Here is a 14,814-nt window from a genome sequence, read left to right on the forward strand (position 1 = left end):
AACTTTGTAGCACTCCATTGAACAGCAATAAGCTTTTAGGGCTTAGCAAGCATAAACACATTAAACTGATGAGATTCATCAGCACTCTTGTGTCAAATCTGTTGTGCCCACAGGCAGAGCTCAGCAGCAGCGAAGTGCAGAGCGAGGGAAGGGTTGGAGACACACCAGTGCCATGTCTTCTGGATGTTTTCTGGTTTACGCAGATGGAGTCAGGTAATCTTTTGGCTGAAATATAAACATTATAGGTTTATGTCAATTTACCCTTTTTCTTTGGAAGAGCATATCAAACTGGCCTTAATAACATTTTCATTATCACTTTATTTTTGATTACTCAAAACAGACGGACTATATAATGTGTGAATAACATGAAGAACTGCTATATTAGTTTTATTTTCGTGATCAAATGATTTATTGTTTTTCTATTAAGCTACAGGAGAGTCGGGTCACAGCTGTGACCTTACATAATCACAAACCACAGTTAGAATAGCAGCCCTCACATTTTGACCCGTTCCCCACAATACCCTGTGAACCTGGACTATACAAAGACAAGGATATAAAACACACGACACACACAATGAATTAGAGAGCGGACAGTGCACAGATGACATAGAGTCATACAGCAAGATAAGCAAATATAAACAAATGTATTATACACAGCACTAGTAAGAGCTGGACAACAAACTGTCCATGTACAGGTTGTTACAGTGAACTCTGAATGTAAATGTTTTACATGTAAATCTATATACAATACAGAAGTGGCTCTTCATGTATATAAATATACATACTTCATTCTTGGACTTGACAGTGACACTTATTATTATTGAAAATTTGAACTAAGTGATCAAAACCAAAACACTTTATCCATTCACTTAACTAATCATTTCGTGTTAACTCTATAGCAGCAGATTTAACTGACTAGTTGTAACTTGGTATCTCTGAACAATAGTAGAATACCAGCCTTTAAACAGGGGCACACACAGCATTTGTTCATTTGCAGTTAGTTCATCATATTTGATGTTTAATTGGTGTAATCTCAGAGCTCCGGAGCTCGAGGACCTTATCCTGATAAAGTAATACATTTAAATTGAAATATTTCTTCTCAAAGGTAAGAAGGCCCTTCAACTTCATTTCACCATTTATCTGTTGTCTCCTTCCTTTCCAAATCATTACAGCCTCTTGCCTTTTGGATAGTTTCACTGGAGGCAACCAGATCGGCATGAAATTAGCTCAGTTTGAATCTTTATGTGGTCCAATCAGATGAGCTGAGATTTAATCTTGGCTGGCCTGCCCTACCAGAGTCCGACCCCTCAGATGAAATGGACTACATATTCATAGGTTCTCTTGCATGCTTGATTATACCAGCATAGATGGAAGGTAAAACCTTTCTTCTGTTTATCTTCATTCTAATTTCTCTCTAAGAAAAGGAAGATTGAATATGAAACCCCCACCAATGATTGAGTCAAAATCTAGATATCCACAAACGATGTGGTGCTCATCTTTCACCAGGCCAAGTGACAATATTAAGAAATCAAATATGCTTTAACACAACTGATTCCATATTTTATCCATCAGGTGGATTAATTTGAAATATTCCCTTTCTGTAATGTTCAGCAGTCTACTTTTATTACTACAAATTATAATTAACACTGAATACTGTTGTATTTTTTTAGCTAACTAGCGCTTATGCCCTCGTAGCTATTCATTACCTAGCATGACATAAAATGCCTTCAAATAATGGGAAATATTACCTGATGAATTAATTATGATGATGATAGTATCTAGGGTAGGAGGCTTAAATGCCATCTTAAATTACATGCAGAAACTTTCAACTTGTTTCATTTGCATAAAAGGAGCAGGAGTCTGCATGACTACAAAGGCTTTTTCTGCAAAGTATTATGTATGTATATATATATACATACTGTGTGTGTTTGTGTGTGTGTGTGGGGGGGGTGTTCACATCATTTGTTATGTGACATAGTTATTTGCTTTAAATTTAGAGTCAAATTTTTGCTCCTGAGTGGAGGTTGTGTTTTTAAACGACAAACACTTGACAGACATCTAAACATTTTACATATCTGAGGTAGATCATTTATATGTTATACCTCCTTTCTGTATGTTTCATTATGTTGAATCTTTCTTATATTGTTACAATATGAATTATTGACTATATTGCAATTATTATTAATATTGTTGTATATACATATATGATTTTCACTTTCTTTTATTTGAATTCCAGAAGTGATTGTCTCCTGCAGTAGTTCATTTTGAATTGATATAATGCACATTGTGCCAATTTAAAAGAAGGAGATTTAAATGGTTAGGTCCCAGATGACAAATGTTTAGTTGCACCAAATCATCATTTTAATTATGAGCACAAGACTACAGTGACTAATAATACATGTGAAAGAGGTATGCTAGATGACATTGTGCTTTGTGAACAGATTACAGTGTTTTATACAGTTTTATCTTTTCATGATAAAAAAGAATACGCAAAAATCATGGAAAGCCACCCAATTTTACTAAGTTAAACAAAAACATGCAGAAGCATAAACATGTATAGTGATTGCTCACCATGCTACATACTTTAAATGCCCTGCCCTGACCTCTATTTATTATAATAATATGATGGCTATGTCTGTAGCTCCGGTTGATCCCTTTGCCATCATTTTCTGCAGCAAATGCTTGTTGCCTGTAGATAGATCACAATGCTCATATTTAAATGTCTCCCTGTGTGCTTCATTGTTGGATTTTTTTTATGCTGTATATTTATTTGCTGTGCTTAATGAAAAAAAAATCTATTTTACCTACTTCACAAAAGAACCTGGTGCTAATTAAGCTCATGTGCACCTTCAGCACAGTAGGTTCACAGGTAAGCTCTCCATCACGGCATCATGGCACCGGAGGAGGAAAAAAAGCCCCCATATAGTGGAAATCTCCTTCTCCTTAGAGAAAGAGAGGGGGAGAGAAAGTAGGAGAAGGAATGCCTTGCCTTCCTCATTACACTGCTGTCATTTACTCTTCATCCCCCGTACTCTTTAGTGGCATTAAGACGGGATGTAAATTTGACAGTTAACGCTGTTAGAAAATGGCTAGTTCAAGAAGGGCAGGAATTAGAGATGGGCATTAGGCGCTGATAAGCTCCTTTCCTCTGCCGCGGCGGCTGCTTAACATTCATGGGAAAGTCATCATCAAACAACGTTATCACAGCTCTGTTGACGGCTGAGGAACATCATCACTATGATAATTTTTTTTATAGCTGTGAGCCAAAAAAGCACTCTTTTATTTCAGCGGTTTGTTAATGAGATAGGAGCTTGTTGGTATGGGCAAATGCAAACTTGCCACTCTCCAGCGTTTGTTTGAGTCCCTCAGCCAACCCCCCCACCTCCTCAGTCCCTGCATGCCTCCCACCGCAGCCCCCCCGCCACCCCCAACCCTCACACGCTGTTTAATGTTGCAGGGAGAGGGGAGATGCATTTTTATGTACTCCTTTCGAAGTGCTCTCTGTGTACATTGTTGAAGGAGGGCCTTTATGTGTACCTTTGCAGATCAGTCGCTCAAAGAGAGGAAAACATGGTTATATCAACAAACGCTCTCTCCTAACAGCCCTGTAGCTGGCACCTGTCACTCACCTGGGATTTAGCCATAGATCTGAATAGAGGGAGAGTGTTGGTGGTTATTGAAGCTGGGTAAACTCCCACCAGCAGCAGCATGTGATCAACGTCACCAATTCTGCTTATAATGATAAGACGGCCACTTAAACTATTGGATCCTGAGGCGCTCAGTAAATGATTTGCATTGTTTGTTTCCATTTAATCATTGGGCTCTGAACAGCTTAGTTCAGAGATTTCTTGCACTCTCTGTTACCACTGGATCAATTCACATATGTGCTAGCTGCCAAGGCTAAGCAGCTTTCTTATGGATGGGGATGGAAACTGTGGGCTGGAGATACTGAAATCAGATTTTGGCTTTATCGCTGTTTGTGGACGGGGTTAAGAGAGATTTAATCTTTGGAAATCCTTACCAGGGGAGATGACAAACCATTTTAGACTTGTTCTAATTACTTCTAAAACTTTTTGTTTGCACTACAGTCAGCAAGTAAAGGTGAGATGATGTGTTATGTAGTCTTTATACTCTTAATTTAATTGCCAGACACGTGCCCAACAGTCCTTGTCAAGTCATCTTTATGTCAGTATATGAATACTTGAGTAGAATTATACAGTGCTTTTTATTCCAGAACGCAAATAACTGATGGTGCACGTTTGGCATACAGTTGTTTGGCAAAAGCAAAATGACATTTTACTAGCAGTGTTAGCTTTTATATGTTGAGCCAATTTCCCATGTGTATTCTACATGTATTTTACTATTAATAGAAACATGTTTATATAAGGATTGGGATTGAAAGACTAAATCCACCTTTATGTCACACAGTAAACTGGTAATAGATCTAATATTTACCAAATGATCTCTGATTCTGTGGAGGTTTGTGCTGTTCACTCTCATGCTCCCATATTAGAATCAGGCTGGAATTTACATTTGAGAAGATGTCATTTCCAATCAGTTATCATATAATTTTTTAGTTTTAGAGTTTGCTGTAAGAACCACACTGGTAAGAGGAGGAGGAGGACGCCAAGCTCACAAGCGTTGGGTGTGATGCCCTTGGATAGACTGTCAGATGTTAGTCCAGTCAGAAGAAAGTGGGCTTTTCAGGAGGCCTGATATAATTTTGCCTGTTTCTGTGAGATACTCTACTGAGTGACTGCATCACAGGCAGTTTGAGGTAAATAATTCCTTTTTTAACTGTAATGCTTCTTCAGTGCAGTCCCAAAATAAAAGTACAGAGCTGTAAATGAGCATAATAGGTGCCCTTTAAATAACATGACCTCGTAAGAGTTAAACCAGAGCATCTGTTTGATGATGGTTGAGTAACAAGTAGATTATCAAATGCACACATTATTTATACAGTACAATGTAGTGGAAGCATTAGAATGATGATCTCCCACTTGGCGAATGGGGCATCTGTTATTATTTAAAGAGTTTAAATAATTACTGAATGTATAATTCACTGCTGTGATTTGTCAAAGATGGCACCCAAGTATATTTTACTGTTTTTATTCTTGTGGCACACATCATCATCTCAAAACCAGGAAGCGAACACACGGCAGCAATCTGCCTGTCTCCACAATGCACTGAGGCTCTTGGTAATTATTATGGCAGATGTAAAAGCAGCAAAAGTCAACATTTTCTGACAAAGTACTATATGAGACAGAGAATCATGCATGAAATTTCACCATGTCATTTAATAATCTGTGCTGTCAGGTGTTTTCCACAGCTTTTGACTTAGAATTTATAATAATCATCCCATCCTGTCTCAGTTTGTAGGAATTAAGCTAATGAATGGACCATAAAAAAACAGAGTAACGATATTGTAAAATTTATACCTGAATACCAGTTTGTCGCCTCATTAACAGCAAAGAAATGTCCCTTTAATTATATGTCACTGTTTTATGGCACATTCTTACCTAACAGATTTATTAGTGCTTTTACATTATCAATGACTCAGTAAGATATATGTTATTAAGATTTAAATGAAAATTAAGAAATTTGACAGAAACCAAATACCCACAAGTACTAGTCTTATACAGTTTAACACAATGACTCATCACAATGAGTCATTGTTAGAGCAGAAGTAAGAAATCCCTTTCAAAGTAATTGTGCAAGCAGATTTCAAGTGTCTTTCAGTTTGAAACTGTGTTTAAACTCAACATAAGAAAAACAACTCTGATGTTATTCAAAGTTCAAGCAAGATAAAATATAACTTGTTGACATTGCATTTAAGATATTTTACCCTCAGGTATTCATTGAACAATTCACTTGAGGACTGACAAAGCCGCAGTACATCTATTTGTGAGTCAGATTGTTGTACAAGTTTGGAGTCATTTCAGTCCTTGGAAAAATGAGCATAATGCAAATGAATTGCAGATGTGCAGCAATCCTTTTGGACCAACAGTAATTCTGTCTTTTGAGTCGATCCCACAGCATTATCTCCACTTTGTAGTGGGTCCTTTGTCACGTTAGTTCAATAGACCTCTGCACTGCAGACCACCGTTGCTCTGTGTGTAGCTTTGTTATTTAGTGACACTTTGGGAAACGGGACAGGGCTTGAGCTTGTGTTTTTGTGCACAGAACATTGGAAATTTATGTTTTATCTTTGGATTATGTTTTGTTTTAAAATTCCAATACGACTACATATTCCAGTAACCCAAAAATGATTTAAAATGTTTGTTATTGTGAAACAATTTAGTGTTAATAACCAAAATCCTCACATGTAACCAAGAAAAGAGAATCTAGAGGAAACGTTCAGAGCAGTGTTGGAGGATCTGAGGTTGAGTCTTTTGCTCACCAGCTTCTAAACTCCTCATAACTAAGCCACAGTTTGGTTTTCCTTATTTATGATAATGAAATGTAATTCCGCCCTTCATTGACATGCAGTTCTCTTACATTTGAGTAAATTATTCTCTTTTTTGCCATTGCTTCCATATTTTCAGACCATTACTTAATCACATTGTCAAAATCCCCATTTCCTCTCATCAATCCCACATGAGCTTTATTTGTGATCCTCTCTTTCTTCTGCCCTCACCAATTTTATTCACTCCATTTCTCTCGTTCTGTTTCGCTCCACATTGGTGTTTATTTTTTTATTTTTTTCATTTTATTTTTTTAGGATGACTGGATTACCCCTACTGAAATAGCTGTTACTCAGATTTTAGGTTATCTACCAAATCCATTAGGGGGGAATATACAAATAACCCCACTTTCCTCTGCCATTCACAGTGGTCTGCTGTGGCTCAGCTTGTGGCTGCAGAGGCTTACAGTGCTATTAATAGTAGGTAATCTGCAACAATTTTATTTGCTAATATATTTATAGTTATTGTGTTATGGAAAATAAACACTTCATGTGGATAAAGGCTATGCTATAACTCCCTACAAGTCAGTGCCCAGCTCCTCTGCTTGTTCCCTGATAGATAATAAAAATGACTGTTATATTACTTTTAATAACAGAGAGGCAGCTGCAGCAGTTCTCATAATCCATAATGTATTAATTTGTAATTAGTGGTTTAATGAAACTGATACTGCAATATTAGTTATTAGGTGTAAAGTTTCAAGAGAAACAAATCCTCATTCAGTACAATAAAGGTGGCCACATGAAAGAAATAAAGTGGGGAAGCAAAGAGCATTGAAGCTAACGAAGTTTATTACACACTTATTAAAGTAATTTTCACTTTGCCTCCCAGACCTGGCCAAAAAAACACTTTCAAATTCTCATTGTTCTCCAAGGTAGGTGATGTGCATTTTTTTTTCCCTTGTTAACTTTGAAGTAAGCTGAAAAATGTATAGGTAGACAGGGGTGGCATCAAATAATCAGCAACTTCAAAAAGAAAGCTGCCACTTAGCACTCCTAAAGCTAATGTCCCCAAGACATTCAGAATGGAAATTATTCAAACTCATTTAGTGGCAGTAAATTGGTCTAAGTTCAATCAGAAAACAGACTGACACTGAACAAGAAGTGCAGCCTAATTATACTTGTTTGTCAAATGAAAATTTCATTTGGGCAGAAATGAAACCTTCGAGCAACTTCTTTTAAGGTGAGCTCCTAGTTGTATTATCAGCTAAATGCAGTAAAATCCATAATCATACGATGATAATGAAAATGGAGCCAATGTTAACATTCAGGCTTCCAATGCCCCGGGCGCATGGCGATAAAAATTAAGTACCATAGTCCTCTGCCAGGCACGCTGACACCCGGGCTGGTCTTTAGCCTCTTAGATGCGTTTTTGCATTTTAAAAACTTTATCAAAGCACTGTTGCAATGTGGAAAATGTCAACGTGAAATGCACTGAAGGCAAATTGGAATTTCATTAATGGTAAAATTATTGCTTTTGACTGATGTATTACTATGCTTGTTAAGAGCTGGAGAGTGGAACGCTCGTCTGTCTGGTCGGCAGTCTTGCCTCTTCTTGTCCCATGCCATTTGCTGAAAGTTACAGATCTACTTTCCAACTGCAAATGGAAATATGAAGTTGCTAAAGTTGCAGGAAGTGGAGAATATCTAGCTGAAGACATTTATTTATAGTCTATGAGCACTCTATGTCTCCTAACTAAGATACATGTGGAGATACTGAGCGTATCGAAGACAGAAAGAGAAAGGATGAAGAGGATAACAGAGGGTCTTTGGTGTTATTTAACATTGACATTGGTGTCTGGGTAGTTCCATATATTCCCTCTGCTTCAACACGGAGCTGGTGTTCACGTCATGATGGACCAACACCATGTGGATATGTGCTGTATAGCAGTGAGTTGTCTTCTCATTGTTAAGCATGGTGACATGATCTGACATCTTATCATCTTAACTACAGAGAATCCCACTGTGGATTGGTATCGCAGGTAAATAGACCTAACCTGGTGTGAGGGTATCAGCTCACAGAGACTTGTGCTCATTCATGAAGTTGCCGATGTTTATTGATTTTTCTTGTAATCCTCTCAGTGTCAATGTCGTCAACGGTGGAGGAGAAAATGGGATCGGTGTGTCAGGTGGAGGACTTTTTCCAACGGCAAAGCGAGACAACAGATTAGCTTTAATGGGATATTCATGCACTCCTTTGGGGTTTGGGCATGTGGCATTCAATCTACTAGTGGACCGGAATCATTTCCTTGAAATTGCGTTTTAAAATGTTGATAGATCAGCTGACGGAGAAGCTAAATGTACAGTATTGACATTTTATAACATTGTATATGGTAGTGTATTATTTGCCATGATCCCCATCATTAATTGTATGACAGAAAGCTTGGAAACAAAGGTAAAAATATGAATTGACTGTTTTAAAGTGTTAGTGCACAGAATTTTGTCATGCGTATGATTTGTTACAACATTGTAAGCTCATTTGTTTTCAAATGAAATGAACTGGATTTGTTCAGCTGACCTTTGAGGTGGTTTGGCTAATGAAGAGAATTAGCTTACGCGCTTCAGAGTGAGCAGCTCTCTTTGCCAATTTAAGAAATCAGCGTTTTGCTCTGATGTGTGTGCATGATGTTTTCTAGCTTGGGTTTTAAATCTGGTAACGTTTCATGACACAGAAACTGCATTTGTATGATTTTACCCGACTAGATTTCACATCTGCTTTGTCTTCCTACGTAACTATCCACCTGACATATGCAGAAGTACTTTCACACAATAGGTTCAATGTCTGTTTTATTTAACCTTTACATTTTATGGATCATTTTTCATATATTCTGTCATATAGGAAACATAAATGAAAAGGTTGCAAACAAATAATTACAAATAAGTATTATGTTACACATTATATACAGAATATGACATTTCATGGGAATTTAAAAGACATTTTACATGAAATAAATTAACAAAATAATTACAACAAAATACAGCAAAATGTTACATATTTTAACAAAATACCTCAGTCTACTTGCTACAATTCTTTTACCTTGAATCCACTTTCATCATTAACTTGAACTATACTAAAAGAAACAGTAACAGGAGTCTTTTACAAATAAGATTTTCCTGATCAGCTGGTAAATTCCATGCAGCCAGTTAGTTTGGCACAGTTCATCCTGTCATGGCAAGACTGATGGTTTGTTATCTTTATGTGCAAGAAATGGATTGTTTGTAGAAATAGAATAGGTTACTAATATTTATATGTATATACATACAGTGCATGACATGGGCTGTGGGAGAAAAAATCTGCTTAAACTTAAATGTAAAATGCAATATTTGTATCCGATTTTAAATTGTAACAAACAAAATTTTGCTAAAGCCCCCAGCAACTGTAATTTTTAATAACAGTAACTATAACGTAACAGTGCAGCTCATGCCAGTCACGAGAGGTTATAACGTTTCCTACCAAAATAACATCTACATTTAAACATCACTGATAAGATTTCTACCTGCTACGCAGCGCTAGTCTTTCTATTATTTAAAAGAATTTCAAATCACACAATGTTGTCATTCCTTTCTATCTGGTTTAATGACACTATTAATTGGATTTGTAATGATGTTTTAAGCAAACTTATTTCAATAGACATCTTTCAGGCATTGCCCTTAATGATAATGATGAATACAGCTTGTCTGGCACACACTCTCAGGACAAGACGCCAAGGTATTTCAGAGTATTTGTAGTGAAGCTCTGACCTCTTGTGCCTTATTGTGGAAGTGCAAAATCCTCCTGCTTCACTAAGAAGCTCTGTAATACTATATTGCTATAAGTGTGCCCTTTAATTTATATAGTATACCTTCTTACATGCCTCTTTCATAATTCTACTTCATTGTTCCTCAGTAAACCCCTAAGGCGATTTCCAGATCAAGAAATGTTCTACAAGGATCCATTTATCGACCCTACACACTGGAAATGTGAAGGAACCCTCGTTGGTATCTGAAAGGAGACACCAGTGCTGATGGATCCAGACTTCTATTGTAATAGAACAAATTAAGTCAATGACATCATCCGAGCTGCTTTTGATTAATGCACGTCTAATGTTGCCTATTTTTCCACATGGCTCTTTGCTGTTTAACCTCCCAGTCTTTGTCTTGTCATCCCTGTCACCTCCCATTTCTCACAGTTAAAACAGAAATGCCATTCTATATATTTCTTAATCCTTCAGCATCACTGCTTTAACTCATGTCATATGTACTGAAGCAGCAGGATAAGTGACCATTTGCTACGTTCCACTCCTCAGTGTTGCTGTTGCTGACTCAGACAAGCAATACCTCCTGGCATCGTGCCGACTTGCAAAACAATGGGAGTCTGTCACTGATAGTCTCTCAGAGGCCATATAGATAACTTCTGGAAACAAACCACTTCATCAAAAATCCACTCCAGAATGCTTCAAGATTACAAATGTAGTAGAAGATAAGCTGAGGCACTAATGCACAGGGGTGTTACCTTCAGACCACAAGGAGACTGTCAGCTGACCTTACCATCTGTTGATAACTCAAGAAATCGGTTTAATAGAGGTTTATTAAATTTCAAGCTCGCGGAAAATGGAGCTGGTAGACTTTGTATCACATTGATCACCATCAGCTGACCAGTGATACTTTACTGTCTATGTTTAGCTACAAAACAGCCACAGTACTGTATGTCCTTTATGTTTCTGGAAAAACCATTGCAAATTATTGCCATAGAATACAATGTATAAATAAAAAATGAAGAAAATACAGCGTATAATATGAGACTTGACATTCATTTTATATAATAGCAGCAACACAAAAATGTCTGTGAGTCTTTAAATCATTGCTATATAATGTCAAAAGTCCTGTCTGTAGGATTCAAGGGTTTGCATTAGCAGAAATGGAATAGGCCTATAATATTCACAATTATGTTTTTGTAAATAGATAATCACTTGGAACTAATTAATTGTGATATTTTTTACCTTTGAATGAGTCCTTTATATTGAGGGAGCAGCCCCTCCTTCGTAGAACCCACCATGTTTCTACGGTAGCCTACAATGGACAAATTAAATGATGACTCTAGAGAGGTATTTTTGCATTTTTACTTTCTGAAGGCCGCCATAGTTCCTCTTACACATTTGGAAAGAAAGGGCTGTGGGGAGGGATATTAAGTTGGTTGCAATCTGCAACCTCACCACTAGATGCCTTTAAGTCCTTCACACTGGTCCTTTAATTCATTTACTCAAACATTAGTCAATGGATGTAAAAGCCTATTTAAGTAGACATTATGAATATTATTATCATATTAGTAATTTAAAACAATATAATTCCCCAGAAACACTTTTTCTTAAGACATTTTACATGCAGTGTTTTGAATCCAACTTGACTAAAAGAACTCAGGCTACAAGACATTTCAATTATCATTAAATTATTTTCAAATTAAACAGTTAAATTAATCCTTATTATTAATTCTATAAATTAATCATTAAACACTTTTAGCAGAAAATGTCTTGAATTTGAAGAGAAAATCACCTAAAACTTGAAAGTAATTGGCACATTTGATATGTTGGTGGTGCTACTCTTGAACCATTACTTTTTAGAACGTGAACATTCATCTTTAGCCTCTTGCTGTCAGCTGCAATCTGTAAATCTAAAAGCCGGAAAGCATGTATCCAAAAGACATATAGCCATATAGCCAGTGCTATATAAATAGAGAGATTTATGGAATCCTGCTTATTGCGTTTGCTATTGTTCATTCATCACATGAATCCATCTCTGTCAGCCCAATGAATCCTAATGAAGCAGGAATCTGTCACATTTACTCCACAATGAGGGCAGCTGGCAAACTTTCTCAGGAAAATGAAACTATTATCTTCAACTAGACACGCACGGGGCTCAATATAAATAAATAAAGTCACACTTATCTAGTGGCCAGTGTGATTACTGTAGCCAGAGCTGACATCCAAATTGACTGTCTTATCATGTCGAAGTGATTTCAGCCGAGTGAAGACGGTAGATGAAAGAAAAAAAATGATCTTTAAATAGTAGTTAAAGATGGCGGCTTGATAAGTTGTTCCACAACAGTTTTGATCAATGAAGCATGCATTCAATATATTGCCTATTTAGATATGTGAGATAAACTTAACTGGGCTTCCAAATGATTCATAAATTATATTTCCTTCAGTACAAGGTAATGACTTTATGGCCTTGTTGAATTCTTAACACTGGGATGTGCTGCAGTCACAGAGGTTAGAGCTGGAAGAGACACATTGTGAACATGCCTTCTGTTGCCTTCTGTCTTTTCTATTTGATTCCAGTTATTTAATCAAACTACATAAGATTCATTGTTTATATATAAAATTACACAATAACCACTGATTTTTGAACCACACATATAAATGTTTGCTGCAGATATAATAATTGAAAATGCAGCAGTATATTTCAGACAAATGCTTTGACAATCTCATGTCTTAAAGCCCCTGAATTGAATTTGCCGTGCTCTCGTACGACAAAGCCTGTCAGGTGGGAGCTCCAGCTGTGGAAAATGTCAAAGCTATTTTCCTCTTTACTAGTCAATGCAATGCTTGTTTAATAGTAATTGGAATCTTATCCCGCTGTTTGCTCATCATTTCCTCTGCCTAGCTATTCTACACCTAAACTCCATTTAAGTTTTTTAATAACATTTTACAATAGTTCCCATTCAGGTAAACAGAATCTGATTACCTTGATGGATTGAAAATGTATGTCTGATGGCAGTTTATTTGATGTATTTATTCAAGGCGCCTCAAATGGAGGCACTTTAACCGAGGCAAACAAATGGTTGCTATACCGTTTCCAACAGCACAGTGGTGATTTTATATTTTGTTCGCCTCTCTCTGTTGCACTCTGGAGACACACTAGGAATAAAAATAACGGCGGTCGGATTTGATTTGTCTGTTCAAGCTGTTTTGTCAGCGTATTTTTGTTGCGATGTATAATGATGGGTTATGCCGTTCCAGAGAATGACTCCACAATCCACCTGCTGGAGGGAAACATACCGTCCACGCGAGTGATCTGTGTGACTTAAGATATTTCTAAAAACCGAATACATACACTGAGTGCCAGAAGCAAATGAGCAGGAGTCTAAAACTATTCTGTGATAGTTTTGGATTTCCCTACCTTTATAAGCCTCTCATTGTGTTAGAGGACCTGCTTTGTACAACTGCTTGCCAGCTGCTTACCAAATGAGGTTATAGTGTTTCCCTATCAACTGTAAATTTCAATAATTTGTCAGAGGGGCCTCTCACTGTCAGTTTTTATCATATTATCAATGACGACTCACTCTGCTACTCCATCTCAAGCACTGACCCCCGGCCCTATTACAGTCCTGTAATGAAGTGCAATGGAGTGGTAATTGGTCCACATTATACCAGATCAGGTAACATTAGACTTATTTTCTTATCACAATGAGCCCTGCTGGTGACTCTCAATGAGAAACCAAACACAGTTCTTTTCTTATGCAGGCTATCGTCCAAATAACATTTCAGCGAGAGACCATTTCCCCATTTCAGTTTTCCATTTCAAGATTGCACTCCATGTCCTCGGATTGTGCCTTTGTTTCTGGTTTCCTCCACTTTAAGTCTCCAAAACAGCCTCAGAGGCAGTGCAGATATAAGGTAGAGCTTTTTTCCAGCATGGGGAAGTACAGTAAATGAGATGGTAACGTGACCATTTTGTCTGCAATATTAGATGTACAGGACTGCACTCCCCCTCTGTCGCAGCCTCCTGCCTCGGAGTGCTCGGTGCTTAGTAACTTCACTTTTGATATTTTCAATCTTCCTCTGTCATTGTGGAATTACACGCTTCACTGTGAACTCAGAGAATTTCATGAGCTCATGAAAGTGTTTCAACGGGCAAAGATCCACTGCCATCTATTTAAAACACGCCTGTGTTTCTTCTGTTCCTCAAAAATTACCTTTGCGGAAACACAAAGTTTTCTGGGAGACACATAATGTGGGCGAATGCAGTACCCTGTTACAGCAATCATGTGTCTGACAGCTACAAAAGAGATTTCAGGACTCTGAGTAACAATGAGTTAGCTCAGAGAAGTCGCAGAATCTTTTCTGATCAGGTTTGATTATTTATCTTAAAGCATTAATTGTGCATATCCTCATAAAATGAATCAATCAGTGAATAATCTCACATTGAGCCTCATATTAGGCAACAATCATCTCCATGGCTCAGGTAGAGTCAAAATAAAAAATAAAGGCTGGCTCTGTGAGTTGCAAACTGTTAATTCAACTAATCCAATGCCAGTATAGCAGATTCCCGCAAAAATCTGTTAGTCCACTCGTGAACTTTTGTGCTCCAACAGACAG

At 37.2% G+C, this 14,814-nt stretch overlaps 1 long non-coding RNA gene across 4 annotated transcripts in view; it reads left to right on the forward strand.

The window, feature by feature from the left end:
• Window positions 1-11,234, forward strand: part of LOC109631774 (uncharacterized) — an 18,652-nt gene extending 7,418 nt beyond the window's left edge. For all 4 annotated transcript variants that reach the window (XR_011246132.1, XR_011246133.1, XR_002202873.2 and 1 more), the window contains exons 3-4: window positions 114-213; window positions 10,347-11,234. This is a non-coding gene — a long non-coding RNA (uncharacterized lncRNA). The remainder of the gene's footprint in view (window positions 1-113; window positions 214-10,346) is intronic.
• The last annotated feature ends 3,580 nt before the right edge of the window (window positions 11,235-14,814 follow it).

This window comes from Paralichthys olivaceus, chromosome 14, assembly GCF_024713975.1.
Source record: "Paralichthys olivaceus isolate ysfri-2021 chromosome 14, ASM2471397v2, whole genome shotgun sequence".
Classification (NCBI taxonomy): domain Eukaryota; kingdom Metazoa; phylum Chordata; class Actinopteri; order Pleuronectiformes; family Paralichthyidae; genus Paralichthys; species Paralichthys olivaceus.